Genomic DNA, 17,252 nt, shown 5'->3' with positions numbered 1-17,252 from the left:
GAAGAGGAAATAGTAGCATTTACCACCTGTGAATTTTGTTGCACTTTACCAGTTTATTTAATGAGGCTCCTTTACATCACTCCCATATTTCCCCATGGGATTCTGGGCTTGATCAAACCATTCCTTACAGCCCAAGTATTGGTCTGCCCTTTATTGGCACTGAAGCAGACTCAGGGTTAATATTTGGTAACAGAAGCAGAAGGTGCCCCTAGCACCACTCTCACTATGCAGAAATGGAACCATGACAGCAATTTTCCTCTTTTTTTACTCCTCAGGAGTAATGAGACCTCTCCCAGTGACTCAGTGATACTCTCATCACCAGGTATTCCAACAGTACCTGCCCTTACCAAAGAGGAGTTTTGCTGACAGCTTCCCAGCACTGCAGAGATCCCTGACTTTCTGAGCCATCTTGCCATTTGCACTTAATGCCAGCTGAGGATTAAATAAGTAAGACCCTCTCAGAACACATGATTCTTGTAATATTTTCTGTGTGATACACGAACTCAGAGTCTCTATATTACAATTTTTCTAATCCTTTTGTGGTTTGTAAAAGAAAAAAAAAGTTTCTCTAATTTATCATTGCCCTTCCCAAATGGATAGTGTAAAATTGGATGGTTTAGCAATGTTTAGACCTGGGATGGGTAGTGAAGAGAAAAAAAAATACAGCAGTAGAAATTATTTGAGAAGACACACACTTGGCTGAAGTTCCCTTGTGAGAAGATAATACAGAAAGGACTTTTTTTCTGCTGCTAGTAAGAACTTGGGAAACTTGAGGGAAACGTGCTAATCTTTCTATAGATTCTCTAGGGAAGGAATTGGCCAATGCAAAAAGAGGGTTGAGATCTGGTGGAGCCAAATTAAGAGCATTTATGTGACAAAGAGCTGATGTGCAAAAGGGAAGGCTGAGGAACGTTTTATTTGGTGGTGGCACAGGGTGGTGAATAATTTTAGTTGTGTCATTAAAGAACATGCAAATGAAGGGGCTGGGAAGGAACAACATGTAAAATGATGGCTCCAAATAAATGGGAGTGTTCCTGTGAATTCTAAAGAACAAGGAAAGAAAAACTTACTTTGTAACTAATTTAGCAGTAATTTCTAGCCACTTTCAACATAGAGGAGGTTTGCATTTCAGGCAAACATTGATCAGGAGCAAGGCAGAGTTGGTTTCATTCCTGAAAGAGAACAGAATGTTCCTAAACCAGGGGAGACCTGTCATGGAGCTGCTAATCCCTGTGAAGTAGGTCAGGCTTGCCAAGATGGAGAAGGTACAGCTCATTTGAACCTGGTTAGGAACATCCATTAGGAAATGGATAAAAAGAGAAAGCAAGGAGAGCCAGTTAGAGAAAACAAGTGTCTGGGCCAGACCTTCTCTTGCTTCTGGGATTACTTCAATCACTCTGTTCCTTACACAGTTTACTCCCCTTTAGCTTCAGTGGGCTTCTGTTAACCTGTACTGCTCCAACTTTGACACTGTATGTGTGTGGTGCTCTGTTGGCTTTGCACAAACCTTAAGAGCTACAGTTTTCCAATTGCCACACTCCCACTGCTCCTACAGAAGAGATTTAGGAATCAAGCTGTCACTTTAGGTTTCCACAGCTGTTGATAGAAGTGTAGTGATGAACCCCAGGTAAGTTTTAGACAGCATTTGATTTTAAAAAAGAATTCTAGTCTGTAAGTGTTTGTTTTCTTTTAATCTTGATTATAAAATGTAAAGTTCAACTACAGTGTGGAAAGAACAAGTGAATCTACATGAAGGGGAAAATGTCTTTCTCTTGTTCTGGGACACTCACCTCACAAATATTTCCGTGCTGGAATGATAATTTATCTTGGTGACCAGCCCTTGCTCTGTACAGAGGACCCCTGTTTCTCTTGAAGGATGTGAGGAAGACAGGGCTTTGTGTTTTCCCACTATTTTCTATATAAGGAGGTTGAAAAGGTCCCTTCCCACTCAAACTATTCTGTGTCTTTGTGTTAACTGAACTAAAATTTTGCCTCCTCTGATAGTGTGGTTTTCTAATGGAAAAGTAGGGAGTTAAAAACTTAAAGAGATTTTAGGTGTGTGGTACAGAGGATGAAGTTGGAAAATTCTTTCTGTAACTTGGTTTCTATCAGGTTTATTTTCTACTTTATTGAATGTTGTCCTATTATTAGTTTGTGTGGGTGTCTCGTGGTAAGGAAAGGTATTCCAGCATTCTTGACATGTTTTCTTTCACTGTGTGCCATGATGGATTCATGACACTGCCTAGAGCAGAATAAATTACTGCAACACTCATTTTCCTAAAATACACTTGATATCACCATCTACGTAATTTTTTCCAGTTCTCTACTGGATTTCCAGAACTACCCTCCTAAACTTTTGGCATTTGTTCTGGCTGGATTGTTTGTAAAACTAGAAAATAAGAGGTTATCATCACACAGACAATAGCAATGTTGGTATTTCCAATTTTAATTTATACATGTGTCTAACAAAACAACACAAATAACAGTTGCAATATGCTTTTCACTATGTGAATGCTAAAAGAGGTTTATAACAAATAGTGTAGTAGAGAGTAAACAAGATGTGAGCAAAAATACATATTCAATGCATTTTCTCACATGGGTTTATTAACCATGAAGCTTGTTAAATTTAAGGAGAATGGTTTAGTTTAGAATAGATAAATCAATAAATACACAGCAGTGTAGCTGTTGGGAAGTCACCATGGCTCTGTCTTTGATAGACAATTAAAATGAACAAAAGCTTTTAAATAAAACTTTGACTTTTGACCTGGAATGTTCATATTTGTGCTTCAAAACTAAGACTGAAGAATTCCTTGGAATAGTAAAAGAATATACATAAAGAGCTTTCTTGTTCATATGAGCCAACTTAATGTGAATTTAATGACTACTCACCAAAAGGTAGGTATGCAATGACAGGAGGAAATCATATTTACAGGATACTGTCCCCATAATACATCCAGTTGAATGTGACATTCAAGAACATCTCTGACTAACTTTGAGTTTTGCTGTCCTCCAGAAATGTGAAGAACTAGTCCTGCCAAGATTTGGAGACAAGTTATCAAGGGCATTCAGCATTAAAAAATATATCTTATTATCAAAAACTATCACCTCTCACTTTTATGCTTGTTATACAGAGAAGCTGATGTGCACCAAGAGTTCTTCCCTACCTTCCTGAGTGGCTCTTCTTTATGTTGTAGTATTAAATAATACTGAAAAATCTGCTTTCACCTTGCCTGCATGTCCAGAGGTGGAGTTTGTCATCCAAAGACTGAAACAGAAGCGCACCAGAGTACAACAGTGCTCAGTGTACTTCCTGCAGCCAGAGGTATCCACAACCTCCAGGGAGCAGGGATAATACCAGAGCACACCTTGTCCAGGAAGCATAAATGCCTGCGTGGGAGCAAGAGGAACAGCTTGCTTGCTGCCTCTGGAGAGGTGACTGCTCAGCAGGGGAGCTGGCACAGAAAGAATGAGTGTGCAGTGTGCAGGGCAGCCTGTTCCTGGTACAATGCCTCTGTGTTGGCATCTTCACTCTCTCCCAAGGTTCCAAAGGGAGGGAGAGGAAGTTATTCCCAAGCCTTATGTAACCTTCAGTCCTGTAAAGAGGTGCATGCTGGGGGCTCCCTCTCCCCACACAGCTCCCCACCATGCAGGCACGCCTCCACACCCTTATCTTTGCATAAGGCAAGAGAGACCTCCCACAAGATCATCTCCCACCTCTGCTGTGCATCTGTTCATTTTCTGCATGTCAAGCCTTTCCAGATTTTAAAAGATCTTACTAGAGATAGCAGAACAAGCTTTCAGGTTTGAGTGCATCAGATCTGGACAGATCTGATATCAAACGTGAATTTTTATTGCTTGGCTTATTTTTCTTACCTTTTTCTTTCCAAAGTGGAAAAGAGAGAGAACTGCTGTGTAAGGAATTGTTGCTTGCAACATATTTTTCTCAGCAATAAAAATACCTTCAAGACAGGAGTACAATTCTCTTTTTAGGCTTGACACCTCCAAAGCCTGATATATGTGGCTGAGTTAGATGGAAAGGTATTATTAGGTTTTTATTAGATTATGATGCAAGCTCAGGCTGGCTAGGCTCATCAGGCAGTAAATCTAGTGCCAACAGCTGTGGCCAAATTCTGTTCCTGTACCTGTTGCTGCTTGTGGTCATTTTTCCTCTGGTTCCCTTCTATCAGTTGTGAGAAGGGCATGGGTGTACCAGGGCAGGATTTACAGTATAACCTGACATTGACAGAGTAATTGTGATTGCACTCCCTAATTAAATCAGAAATAATTCTATTGAAGGAAGAAGAGTTATTCTTCCTTACACAATACAGGAATCTAAAATTCAGGCTGTAATCACACAACTAAGACTTGTTAGATATGTCATGGGTATTATTTAGAAATGGCTTTTACTATCAGTGACTTCTTGTTTCAACAATAACCTTTTTTCAGCTCCTGTCTTGAAGCCACATGTGTTAAAGAAGTGAATCAAACTGTGTTAGTCAGGCAGACCTGGAGATCTCCTATTGCACTCAGCAGGGACTGCACAAGAATTGTGTATCCAAAAGCTGCCCTGGCTCCTGTGAACACAGCGAGTGCTGTTTCCATTCCAGGCAGTGCCACAGTCCCACGTCAGGAATGCCAAACTCATTTGAAGCCTGCTTGGACTGCTGCAGGAACTCAGCAGTGAAACAAGGGTGCAGATGGAAACCCAGGCCAAGCTCACAGACGTCCTGTGGCAGAAGAGCTGCTGTGCACTCTGTAACACACAGAATAGATGCTGTAATTTTAAAGGTTGCAATACATTAAAGCTTCCTGCAGAAAGAATTAAAGCTCACCTGACAAGATGGCAAGTTTGAGAGAATGAAAGCTGTTGTGTCCTAAGCCAAATCCTTGCTTGTAGTCAGTTTTTGGATAAGCATCTCAAAGACATATTGCAGCAGAGCCACAAATCCAGATGCCCACTGCATGTTGCTCTCAAGCAAAGCTTCCAGAAATCCCAACCTTTGCAAATATCCTTATTTATTTATCTGAATTTGTGCTGAATTAAGCAACTTCTGATGAAAGCAGCGGGGTATACAGGAAACAATATATATTTTCCGATGTATTGCTGTGTCCACACTACCTTTTCAGAGTGTGTAGCCATTCTCTCCCCCACTAAGAAAATATGTCTTCATCTAAAAGCAGTGAAAAATAATATTTCTGCCCCCCATCTGAACAATTAATGGATATTCTGCCTTGATATGTATTCCAGTCTTCTGAGGCTGCTATGGGGACAGTCTTCTCTAATAATTTTCAAGTTTTAGAAAGTAATGTTCATCTCCAGGTATTTCAAAACAGGTATAAAATCCTTATCCTGGACCTACTGTTTAACCAGATCTCCTGTTCCTTTCCCACTTACCAGGGCATGATGTGGACCAAGGACAACTAATGCTCAGCCTGTTTTTTTTCTTCCTGGCAACCATTTAAACAACGTAACAACTGCACAGGGTTGTTGCAAGGCACTGGAAAAACCTACCTGGACAAAGAAACTTCCTGAAATCCCCACTTGATGTGAGAAATGCAATTTATATAACTATATTGTGCCATAGCTTTGCCACTGTAATTCTCCTCACTCTCCCTTTCACAGAGACTGTTGAAAATAAGTTATTTGAAAGAAGAATTACATGCAATATAATCTGAGTTTAACTCAGCACTTATCTTGCATCAGTAGTGTCCAATAGACATTTCAGGCTATTTACTCTTGGGACAATGATCTCAAATTGTTCCTGAAATTTTAAGAACAAGATCATTTTCAGTTAGAGTCTAAAATCAGGGGGGTGATTTTATGATAAATTAGTTGAGTGAAAATTGGAGTCAATCAAAAAAGTTTTCTATACTGTAGTGTAAAGCAGGTGGAGTTCAAAATTCTTGGTCCAGAAAAATAACTTTTTCATAATGAAAAATCCAGGTGAAAGAAGAGGCACCTGAACAAAGGTGATTTTATTACCAGGCTGCAGAATTCCTATGAAATGGAATGTAAAGATTGCTTACACGTCATGGTAATTTATGTGGTCACAGAAATACCTCTGCTCCAAAAAGAGGTACAAAAGTACAGATTAATAAGCCTGGGCAAGGGTGCATTTATGAATCCCCTACGCTGTTAGTGTAATTTATGAATCCCCTCTGCTGCTGGTGACCAAATGCCTCTCTACAGGTGCCAAGGAAAATGGGCCACTCAGACAACTGCTTGCAGGCCAGGCTCCATCTGGTACAGAACATTCCCAGAGCTCACTGGGCAGCTGCTGGGGCTGACAGTTGCCAGAGGCCCAAACACTGCTGCTGTCAAAAGACCCTTTTAGGCAGTTTGTCACCTGGGGTGGCACTTGTCTTTCAGGTAGTAGGACAGTGATCATGGGCCTGCTGTGGCAGTCCCTGTTCTGCAAAGCTGTTGGATTTGGCAGGAGTCTTGCTTGAGGAGTCACTGCTGGATTAGGCTGCAGATTGTTCCACTGAGAAACTGTATCTTGTTGCTGAGCCACATGAAAGCAGAAATATTTTAAAATGCAAATTGTCTGCAAAAAAAAGAAAAGGCTACTCAAACTTACAGGAAGGTGAAATTCTAGACTTTTGTTTGCCAAGGCCACAGAAATCTTCACATATACAATCAGCAACCCATAATTAAGTGCAGCTTCCAGAGTGTCCATAAATATTTAAGCCTATTGCAACTTTCAGACATACGGTTTGATAATTAAGGTGATCCCCACAAGGAAAATCATTGATTTCGATCTGGGGGCGTTCCTGAGCAGAGCACTTGTGATCCAGCCCTAGAACCAAGAGTCTCAGGCACAAAGTAAAGATAAGACTTTCCTTTTGAAAGAAAAGGAAAACCATAGACGGTGCACATTTATCTGAAGTGTGGGCTGATGATATGGGCTGATTTAAAAGTTTCTTTCAGAGCTACCCTTTTGCCAAAGAATGCATTAGCAGATATCTAGAAATAGCAGGCTTTATATGGAATATGTTGAAGTTGGTAAGTGCTCAGAGTGTCATTTGCCATCCTTCTCCTGTTAAGTACTGTTCAGCTCCACAAGTGGACAATGTAAACCAGTTCTAATACGTGGATTATGTATGATAACAATCTAATGGGTATAAATACATAGTTTTATATGGCTTATTCCAGGAGAGCCCTATACTGAAAGTGATGGATATTCTCTAAGCTGATATTTTACATTTTGTTGTCCCATTTCTGTGACTTTTTCCATGATAAATGAATAGGAAAAAATGGGAAAGCCTAAGAAAATTATGGCCTTCTCAGTTTATGTCTCAAATCCCACAGGCAGACGTTTTTCTTCTGTCTTGGAGATGCACTTGTGAAAGAAAACCACCAAGAGAGCAAATCTGAAGCCAAAGACATCTTGAAACAAGCCACGTTCAGTGGCTGATCAGACACTGACACTTGTAACACTGACAGAGCCTTGGCCACAGAGATAGGAAGATTACTTCCTGATTTGGCTTCATAAGGCATTGTACTTTTGGCAAGCTATAACTATAAATTTATAGTTTCATTTTGATTTAAACACAGATCCATACACAAGAAACATGTCCTTTTAAATCACAGCTTCTGACAGCACTCCTGGTCCTCCTTTCACACTTGTTTAGGAAGAAGCTGAATTAAATGCCTCGTTGAGGTAGAAGAAAAGAATACTCTGTTGCAGTTTAGAGAAAAGTAAAAAATATGTTAAAACTAATGAGCCTTCCAAGCAATTTCTTAAATGCAACCAAGTGATTTCTGTTGCAGAAAGAAAGAAAAGGAAAAAAAAAAAAAAAAAAAAAAAAATAGCCATAAGGATCTGTAGGGAGTCAGGCAAGTCGCACCATACCCTAAGAAATGACCTCTCCTGTCATTCTCTAAAACAGAGGGCTGTCAATTGGAAACGTAACAGACATTTTTGTAAGTCCTCTTAACTGTCTGCCTACCATTTGCTGCTACTTGTGGTTCAGTATTTCCCAGTAAAATCCATGCTGTGAACAAAAGGCCAGACAATTACAACTTTTTTGGCTGGTAACAGCTACTGGCTACTTCTTTTGCCTAAGAAGGATTATGTATTCTAGGCCCAGAATTTCTTTTGGGGTTCAGCTATCCCTTAACAAAAATATCAAGCAAAATATCAAACCTTGGGGGACTGCAAAGAAAGTGTAACCTCTCCCTTGGGGTTACTGCAACATCAATCTGCTATTTCTACATTGCATTCCTATTTTCTAAGAGTCTCTAGCAAAAGCACTAGATAGCTTTTAAATAGTCTGTTTCTCAGCAAAGTAAGAGCCAGAACCTTCTTTAAAAAGAAAAAAAAAGGTATGCTACAGAGGGGACTTAAAATGAAACAGCAGCACCAGAGCCCTGAGAGCGCCAATCAACTCTGTCGGTCCTGATCAGCTTCACCTGGGCCCCCACCCACACCCTTCCCACAGGTCTTTGGGCCCTATTTAAGCTCAAGCTTGGGGCTTGGGTGGTGACTGGAGTTGTGCTATAGGAGTGTTGGTCTCTGGCTGTGCTTTATATGTCTCTTCAGTACCTATCCTGCAATTTTGTTTCCTGTTGCTTCTGTGATGGTGGCCCATGTGTCTGGTTCATCCTCTTGATGTGCTTGAGGTAGGTGATGAATTTTGTGATTTTTAGCTAGTATCCTGTGAGGTGTTGCTCTGGTTAGATCTATGCTGGGGTTTTCCTCAGATCCTGCCTTAACCCTGCTCAAGGAGTTGCACAGCTTTTGCTGCTGCCTACTGTGAGAAGAGGGATAAACAAGGGGGTCAAATGAAACTGTGGAGGACATGAGTGTAAATTTGAAAAGCTGTTTTTCTGACATTTTAGTAACATGGGGAAGCATCTGCACTTGCTTTAAAATTTCTGGATGTGGGCAATTTGCATTAAGTTTTTTGTTTGGGGTTTTTTTAGTTTAAGGGGACAAAGCTTCTCAAATGGCAGCTGCTTCATCCTGTTATACTGGGATGTGTGCTTGTCACAGGCTCCTGTCACTGAAACCAACAGGATTAGAGAGTGGGATTTGCCTCTGTACTTCAGAATAGGCTGTTCAGAGGAACAGATTACTGCAGGCCAAACTAATCTTCTGAAAGAACCTACTCTCGGCCTGCAGTGGAATGGTGATTACTGAGGGTTCCTCAAGAGAAGAGAGCTGAGAAGGGAGATGTTTAATGCTGTCAATAGTCAGAGTTTCTTGTGTGTCTTGTATGTTTGCTCTAAAAGTATGACTGCAGGTGTCATATTCATCTCAAGCACCCATTTGCAGAGCAGCGAATTTCCATGAATTATCAGCAGGTTCCTGGAGAAATCAGATAAGGAATGTGGATGTATTAGTACACCTAGGCCAGATGCAGTTAAAGCTTCTGGAAGGGTTGCAGTTTCAGCATTCATCTGATTCACCCAGCTGCTTATGGTTGGATTCTAATTAGCATCACCTTGTATTTTTCTGCAGGGTAGCATAGCAAACCTGGCATATTTAATAAGATTGCCATGCTGCTTTCACAGCTCTGGCTGTCAACCTGCTTTTATTCTGAGGAAATGGAACGATTGGTTGGTAAAATACACTCTAGAAGGAGAGAAGTTAGAGAGGAGGTTTGGACTTCTGAGCTTTCATGAGGCATGAGAAAACAATGGGAGTGTGTAACTCTACTTTATATGGATAACTGCTCAGTAAAAATATTTCTTCAGATCAAAAATTTCCTTCCTTTCTGATTGGAAATTAATACCTTTCCCTCTGCCAGTGCCTCTTGCTGTTTTGTAGCAGTTTGCAATATGTCTTGCTATGTTTGAACTGTTTTGTAGTCTCAGTTCAGTTGTTGGTGTCTCAAAGCATCCAGGGGAGTGTATCATTATGAGGGGTTTAATCTTAATGAAGATAAGGGAAACCAAACAGTTTCTTTTGCAGCATCTGGTTTTAAGAGGCTTGAAAAGGTCCATTCTTGTACAAAATAGGCCTTCTTGTACAAAATACTATGTGCACACCCCAAATATACTGTTGTCCTGAATACCTCACTAAAGGTAGTGAAGCTGATGCAAATAGAGAATGACTGGTGTAGCCCGAGGCCTTCAAGCTTATCTGAGTAGAGCAGAGTTAAATGTGCTTCCTTCACTGGGTTGTTCTAACAACTCTGTTGTGTTTTCTGCATTTCATCTCAGTGCTTTATTCATTTGGACACAGCAAATACCTACTGCTCTTCCATTTCCATTGGCTAGTCTTCATGTGAGGAGAAATGTTAGTGTTGTGTTTGCTAATAGGAATTTTGCAGCCTGTTTTTTATTTGGAAAGATTTCCCTGACTGAGGCAGGGGGCTGGTTGGAAACACTCTGGCTTTTTAAAAGTTTATTTTTGTGTTCAGATGTACTTGACAAGCTGTATGACACTAAACAGAAGCTGAGGGATTTTTCCAGTATATTCCCTTTATTCCTACTGGTCACTAATGCTGTATGCATCACTGGTGCTTTGTACAGGTGAGTGCCTTTGAAAACATTTGTGTATCAGAATACCCTAGTGAGGAATGTTAATATTACTGCTGTACTAATTGGAAATTACAGCAAATACCCTGTGCCAACTCATCCTGAATTAATGGAGTTGAGAGAAAAAAAGTTGCTAAGATTAAGTGAGTTTGTGGAATTTTCCTTAGTTCCCTCTTAGGACTCTCAGACCAGGTTACTTTCTCATCTGACTAAACTTCAATATAAGAATTGCAAGGCTGGATCAGACAAATTTCTGTCAAACTTAGGGTCCTGTCTCAATGCAGGCTAATAATGATTTCTTAAGGAAAGAGTACAAGTTTGGCCTGTGTGTAATATTTTGTAGCAACAGGGGTTTCTGGAGCATTTAATTTATCTTTAATTATCAGCAATGGACTTAAGTGAATTTTTTCTGTGTTTGAACTCGTTCGTAGTTCTTGGATCCTTTAGCAGAAGATTCCACCACTGAAGTGAGCTTAATATTACAAACGTAGTTCCTGCTTTTGCTTAAGATCTGTGGCCTCCTAGATCTAGTACTGCAAGAACTTGATAGCTCCTTTTTTTTTTTCCCCCTCCTCTCTTTTAGTATTTTGTTGACCAAGTGCTGCTCCACTGAGTGTGGTGGAAGCTGGGCTGATTTATGAAGTGGAAGTAAATTCCTGCTCTGCATGTACTTCCTACCCCTCTCCCAGTTAGCTGGCACTGTAGTATGTTAATGACAGCTTGGAGCAGGTGATTTCCATTTGTGTGATGAACCACTTGTGTACTTAGCCTTTGCAAATGTGATGACAGATTAGGAATGCATCCAGCTAGACAACCCATGTCCTCCTCAACACTTGCTTGTGTTGGTGGATGCTGAGCTCCAGTCAATTAACAGTTTGTCAACAGCTGATTACAGGATGGCAAATTGAAGATAGAACCTCCTGCTAAGTGGATTTTGCCTCCCTTAGGCTATCAGCCCCCTGGTAATGGCATTCTGTTTTCAGGCTGAGCTTGGTTTCCTTGCTGGTGCTGCTAGAGAGCCACAGTTCAGATCCTGAACAGCAATTTTGTTGAAGTCTTGGAAACTCTGAAGGCTTTCTCAATTTTTCTTCAAAGTGACAGGGAAGCAACACTGGCATTGAAATGTCTTGGTGACAAATCAAGCCTTAAGTCACTGTGGAAAAATACTCTGCTTCAGAGGAGGTGAAGGGGCTATTTTAATAATTGAGTCATAGGAGAGATGAGGTGGGAAAGGGCCTCAAAAGTTCCAGCCTGGTCCAGCCTGTCATGGCAGAGGGAGCAGAGACAGGATCATCAAGCCCCTGTCCAGCTGCAGCTTGAAAACCTCCAGTGATGGTGTCCACATCCTGGGGGCAGGGGGGGGAACTGATCTTGGCTGAGCCTTCTTGTGTGGTGTAAGCTTATACATGAGTGTTGGATGTGCTTCCTCTTTAGCAGGACTGTGGACTTCGGAGAACTTGCTTGTCCTACTCTTCCCAAGGCTTTATTCCCAAATGTCTCTTTAACCTGAAGCACATCTATAGCAGCAAGTAGAGTGGCTGGCTCTGTCTCCTTTCACTGAGGGTTTGCTTCCAAATATCTGTTTAGCCATATCCATATTTCTAGAGACCCTTTACATTTTCCTTCAGCTGTTTTCTGATGCTAAGCTGATGCCTGGGGGGGGTGGTTTCAGTACCCTGTGTTTATTTGTAGCATTTTAGGGTGAATCCTTACATTCAGTTCTCTGCAAGGTACAGGTACCAGGCAATTCATGCATTTCCTTAGCTTGTAATGAGAGACAAATAGAAGTGCAGAGTGCTTCAAGGGTAAATGGGTAAATAGTAATAAGCTTTCTTGACATTTCCATTTCTGCACTTAATGGAAGGCACTGAGAGCTGTATGGGCTAGTGCTATGGCAAATATATCTGTTGATGTGGGGGGGGCAGAAACACCACCAGGTCAGAAAGGCAGCATTCAGTGCTCACAGTTTCCAGGAGTGCATAAGTGCCCAGGCTTCCTGAGAGGATAATCAGTCTGGGAGAACATCGTTATCTGACTGTGTGTACAAAGTGAAGGTGATTTTCTCAACTTGCTTTATGTTTGAAATTGTAGGTCACCGGCATAAATGGAGTGCAGAGGCTCAAGATGAGATCACTGCTTTTCTACCCTGCCTCTTCCATGTTGCCAGAGTAAAAGTGGGAGGGAGCAAACTTTAAGCCTGGAACTGGTATGGCAGAGGAAGAGTACCCACAGAGATGTCCTCACTGTGAAAGGAAGGATCACAGGCTGGAGGCAGAATGCTGAACTTTAAGCATCACTCCAAATCATATTGTGGTTTGGAGATACTGCTGGAGTTCAGGCAGCCTCTCAAGGCCAAGTTGCCTAGGGAGCCTTTTCACATCCATCCTTTCATCTCTGCGTGGCTGAGGCAAGAATTGGGAATTGTCATCTGTGTGATTGTTTCCTTTCACTATTCATGTGCTTATCACCTTTACCTGACTTGTTCAATATAATTTGCACTCTGCTTTAGTTCGGGAGTAGTACAGGGAAGAGAGTCTGGAAGGAATGTTGAAGGGAAATATGCAAAGAGTTCATTTATAGTTCACAAAATCTGACCCAAAGTGTTTTAAGATTTATTCAGAAAGCTTAACATGAAACAATTAAAAATGTAAGATCAAGATGCCTACATGAAAGTGCATTAAACAGATTTAAGTGTACTCTCCTTCAGGGATAAAAACCCCTAATGTGGGGCTAAACCTCTTTCAAGATCGATCAGTTCCAGAAAATACAGTATCATTCTAAGCATTCAGATATTTGACTTGAGTTTTTTAATGTTTGGAAATTTTCTGCCTTGACTTTGCTTTAGTAAGAGAAATGTGTGTTGGTGAACCTTATTTCACTTGATAAGTGTGCAGCCCAGTGATATTCTTTATTGGATACTTGAGTGATGTCTCTCCCCTTCTCTCCCCCAGTTCCTTATGGCAGAAATCACTTCTACAACTTACTTTAATGGGACTCTTCCAGTCCTGAGACAATTGCTATAGGACAGTGTAAATTGAATGATCTGTCATGCTGAGTCCTTGATGAACTCTGTTCAGAGACACTTTACCTTGGCAGAGTTTCACAGATTGCAGTGGACTGGTTTCTAACATTCCCATTTTTAGTGGCATCAAAGCAATGGGCTCAGTATCATTATGTACATTAGACTTAAATTTTCATTTGGATTGGATACTTTTTTCTTTGTTTTTTTTTAAAACCACATGTGTTTTAAGAAGTTGGAACTTTAGGGGACAATTCCTTGTAGGTCTTGAATTGCAGTGAAACTTTGACTTCAACCATGAGGAATGTGTCTTACTAAAACTAAATAGTGTGTTAATAACCTGCTGTTTTTGTCTTGGGATATATTTGAGCTCAGTACTGGACTCTTGGTGGCTGTTACTCCAATGCATGTTTAGAGTTTCTTTTGCTGCTTCTAGAGAAGTAATCAACTTGTCACCTTGTGCCCTTGTATGCATTATAAATGACAATACAACCCGAAGTGAAACTATTAAAATTACAAACTAAATTATCTGCCTGCATCTTCAGCAGCATTTTTAGTTAGTTTTGAAAACAAGGGGAATAAATCAAATATAACAAAATGTGCTGTGTCTGGATTTTGGAAGTGACAGCTTTTGACAGTCAGTCTGCTCTCTGCCCAAGAGAAAATTCAGCTGTACATAAACATGGGAAATAAAATTACTTCTTGGAGGTCCTGGTGTTAAACAGTCTTTGTTGGCTGAAACTTGGCAGCATCAGCCTTTTCACCTCATTTATGGAAACAAGATCTGTCATTGTACTATATGAAAAATGAGCTCTTTCTGGAATCATCTCCATTAATTACCAGGTTAAAGATCAGATTTTCTTGCTAAAATGAATTTGGACTTTGATAATTACTTTAAAAGGAACAGTTCTATAGTCTTGTCTTGACTTTTCTTGTCAAAACACAGCTTCTTAATGCTTTACTTTTATTGCAGTAAATTGAAGGGGAGAAAAATGCTAAAAAAGGACGTGGAAATTGTGCAAGGCATGGTGACAGGTTGAGATTTTAATTATTGTACATTTTTTGGAAGGAGTGAAAATGCCTGTGTCACTCTCTGCCACCAGAGAGTAATGGATGCACCTGGAAGCATGGAAAAAGCATTCCTGCCTGCTTTTTTTCTTTTGGGGTGACCAGCCAGGGGCATGGAGAGAATAGGAACAGCCAGACCTTCAAATTGCTCTTTCACCTTCTGGCCCAAGAGTGGGTGAGCAACCAGGAAGCTCCTATTGGAATAAACTGTGGTTTTAAAATGCCCTGTGAATAATGAGCACTTTGTATCCTGCATCTCCTTGAAACTCAAGAGAATTAGGCTCTTTGCCAGGTTTAAAAAGGTAATCAGGCTGAGCATTGGAAATCAAATGTTCTCCTCTGTGAATTTGGATTCTGAATTTTATTTTTACATCAAGCACTGTTGACTTTGAGTCTGTTACACAAGGACACAAAGGAGAAGGAAACATAAAAAAATACTGGAGACTTCAATAAGTTCTGAGCTGTAAAGCTTCTGCAGGCTACTTGTCAGGCATGTTCCAGCTGTAAAATAAGTGTTACTGAAAATATCAGTTTTTGCGTAAATGTAATAGCACATTTACTGAATGACAGTGTTAGACCCCATGTTTTCTGAAAACCAGAAACTCTTTGAAAGAAGCAATGAGTTTTTATTGCTTCTCTCCTGCAAATGGATGGCACAATTCATCCCAGACTGCTCCAAGTGATCCAATTTTCATTGTTACTAAAGACAAATAGTCACTAGTTCCCTTTGTGGTGTGTTCTCAGATGAGCAATCTGGGTCTGATAGTCATGCTGATATGCTGGGTTCATGGGAGAAAAGAGAAATATCCACTCCAGTGAAATCCTGGATGCAGATGTTGAAATGAATGGAGTACTGAAAAATGCCAGTGCTTTCCTTTTAGTCTACTTTTTGCATATTCTATCAGTTCTGCTTGATTTGCTGATGAAAACAAGTTCCTGCAATACACACTGTGGATAAGTACTTAAAAATGAATAAATATTGGAAAGAAGGATGTTGCCTCTGAACATCCAAGGAGAAATGAAAGCCAGCAATGCAAATCTGTCCTATCAGAGGCCTTGCTGATGAAACAAGAGTTCTTTTTAATAGATCACATTATCTTTAGAAGGATAGTGGAACTTAGGAAACTATATTTTAACTGTGACTATATTAATTTATGGGCACAAAGCAGTTGCTTAAATGGGAATATCCAGGTATTTTTTGCCAAATGTAAGTGAATAAATGCTTGTTTTTAATTAAGGGATTTGATCCCAATTCCATTCTGCCAAGACTGCTGTGTATTTTAGGAAAAGGAGAAAAGGACTCAAATGGTGTGGGAAAAACAAAACCCCATAGCACATGGAATAGATTTTATTTAATTCTTTGGATATTGGATACTTTTGAAGATTTGTGTGGGAGAAATAGGAGAATGAATTCTAAATGCTCTACAGATCTCAAGAGCCAGAGATTTAAGAGAAACCAGGAGTGAAGCATGAGGATAATGCAGGCAGGAGGGATCAGGGTCAGATCAGAATTCAGCATTGTATGTCTTAGATAGGAATAAAAGCATCCAGAATATATTTCCTACCTTCAACGTTTGTGTATCCACAAACATCAGTTTAAATTTTTAGCAGTTGCTACATTCCTGTGAGTTTCCAAAGATTTTAGTATTTTGGATGTGACTGACAAACTGCAGGTGATATTTGCAGCTCTGCCTAACTGGCCATTGCCCTGCCAGTGTTTTAGATTGCAGTTCACCTAAATAGTCACAATCTGCTAAGACTGAAGTGTGGCAGTCTTAAATGCAGTTTTTAAAGCTTTGAACTTGTAATCAATTAGACTTATAAAAGAAAAATATTACAGAATTATTATAAAGTAGTGTGGAGCTCAAAAGTGAGTTTTACTGGGGTGTTTTTGATTCAAGCAGAGATGATAATGATGCACTTCTTAAAGTTCAAAAATTCTTTTATAGGAAATGTACAGGCCGAAACTATAATGATTGAAATTAGTGCTTTGAAGGTCAGTAAATTAGGCCTATCTTCACAAGGGAAACTGAGATTTGATAAAGGCAATTCATCCCTAGGTGACGTTATTTCAGCTATGAATTGTCATCAAAGTGCCTCAAAGTCATTTCTCCCTGGTCTTTTACATAATCAGAGGTGTGTAGTGGAACTTTCTCTTGTATTTTCATTTTGGGCTTACAGTTATCATGTTTCAGGCATTTAGTGCTTATTCAGAAACTGACATTTCTGCCCAAAAGTCTCCATGGAAGGTTTCAGTTAAAGATCTGGCTTTTCCTTGAAAACTTTACCTTCTGATGGTTTTTCTCCCAGCTCATGAGTCACAGCAGCTCTGTTACTTCTGGATAGTGACACTATTCAGTGTTGCATATTTTTGTGATAGTGTGGACTTTTTTAACTACTTAGGCCACTGCAGTTGGAGTTGAAGGACTGTCATACCTAAAAAGAGGAGAATGTTGATTCCATGAGTTTGAATAACAATTAGTAATTCTTGTATTTCACCTGCTCACAGTAACACATGGAGAAATGCATTCAGGATTGGACCTAAATGCTTAGAATAGCTCAGAGTGAAAGTACTAAGGCAAGGTAGCTCTGTGTGCATTAAAGGAAGAGAGACCACTGAAAGATGTCTTTTAGTGGCAGCTTCCCAGAAGGAAAACCTGTTCCCACTGGTGTGTG

The 17,252-nt window shown here is 40.1% G+C and overlaps 1 long non-coding RNA gene across 1 annotated transcript; it reads right to left on the bottom strand.

Annotated features, from left to right (window-relative positions):
* Window positions 1-2,428: 2,428 nt before the first annotated feature.
* On the bottom strand, window positions 2,429-15,099 carry LOC121674707. Its single transcript, XR_006019792.1, has 2 exons — window positions 4,833-15,099; window positions 2,429-4,753 (listed from the first exon to the last, which is right to left on the bottom strand). It is a non-coding gene; the product is annotated as an uncharacterized LOC121674707 (long non-coding RNA).
* Between the last annotated feature and the right edge of the window lie 2,153 nt (window positions 15,100-17,252).

This window comes from Corvus kubaryi, unplaced genomic scaffold (assembly GCF_017639235.1).
Source record: "Corvus kubaryi isolate FWS band 111438036 unplaced genomic scaffold, C.kubaryi_AGA036_p1.0 70, whole genome shotgun sequence".
In the NCBI taxonomy this organism is placed as follows: Eukaryota; Metazoa; Chordata; class Aves; order Passeriformes; family Corvidae; genus Corvus; species Corvus kubaryi.
This window is presented reverse-complemented; position numbering and strand designations above follow the sequence as displayed.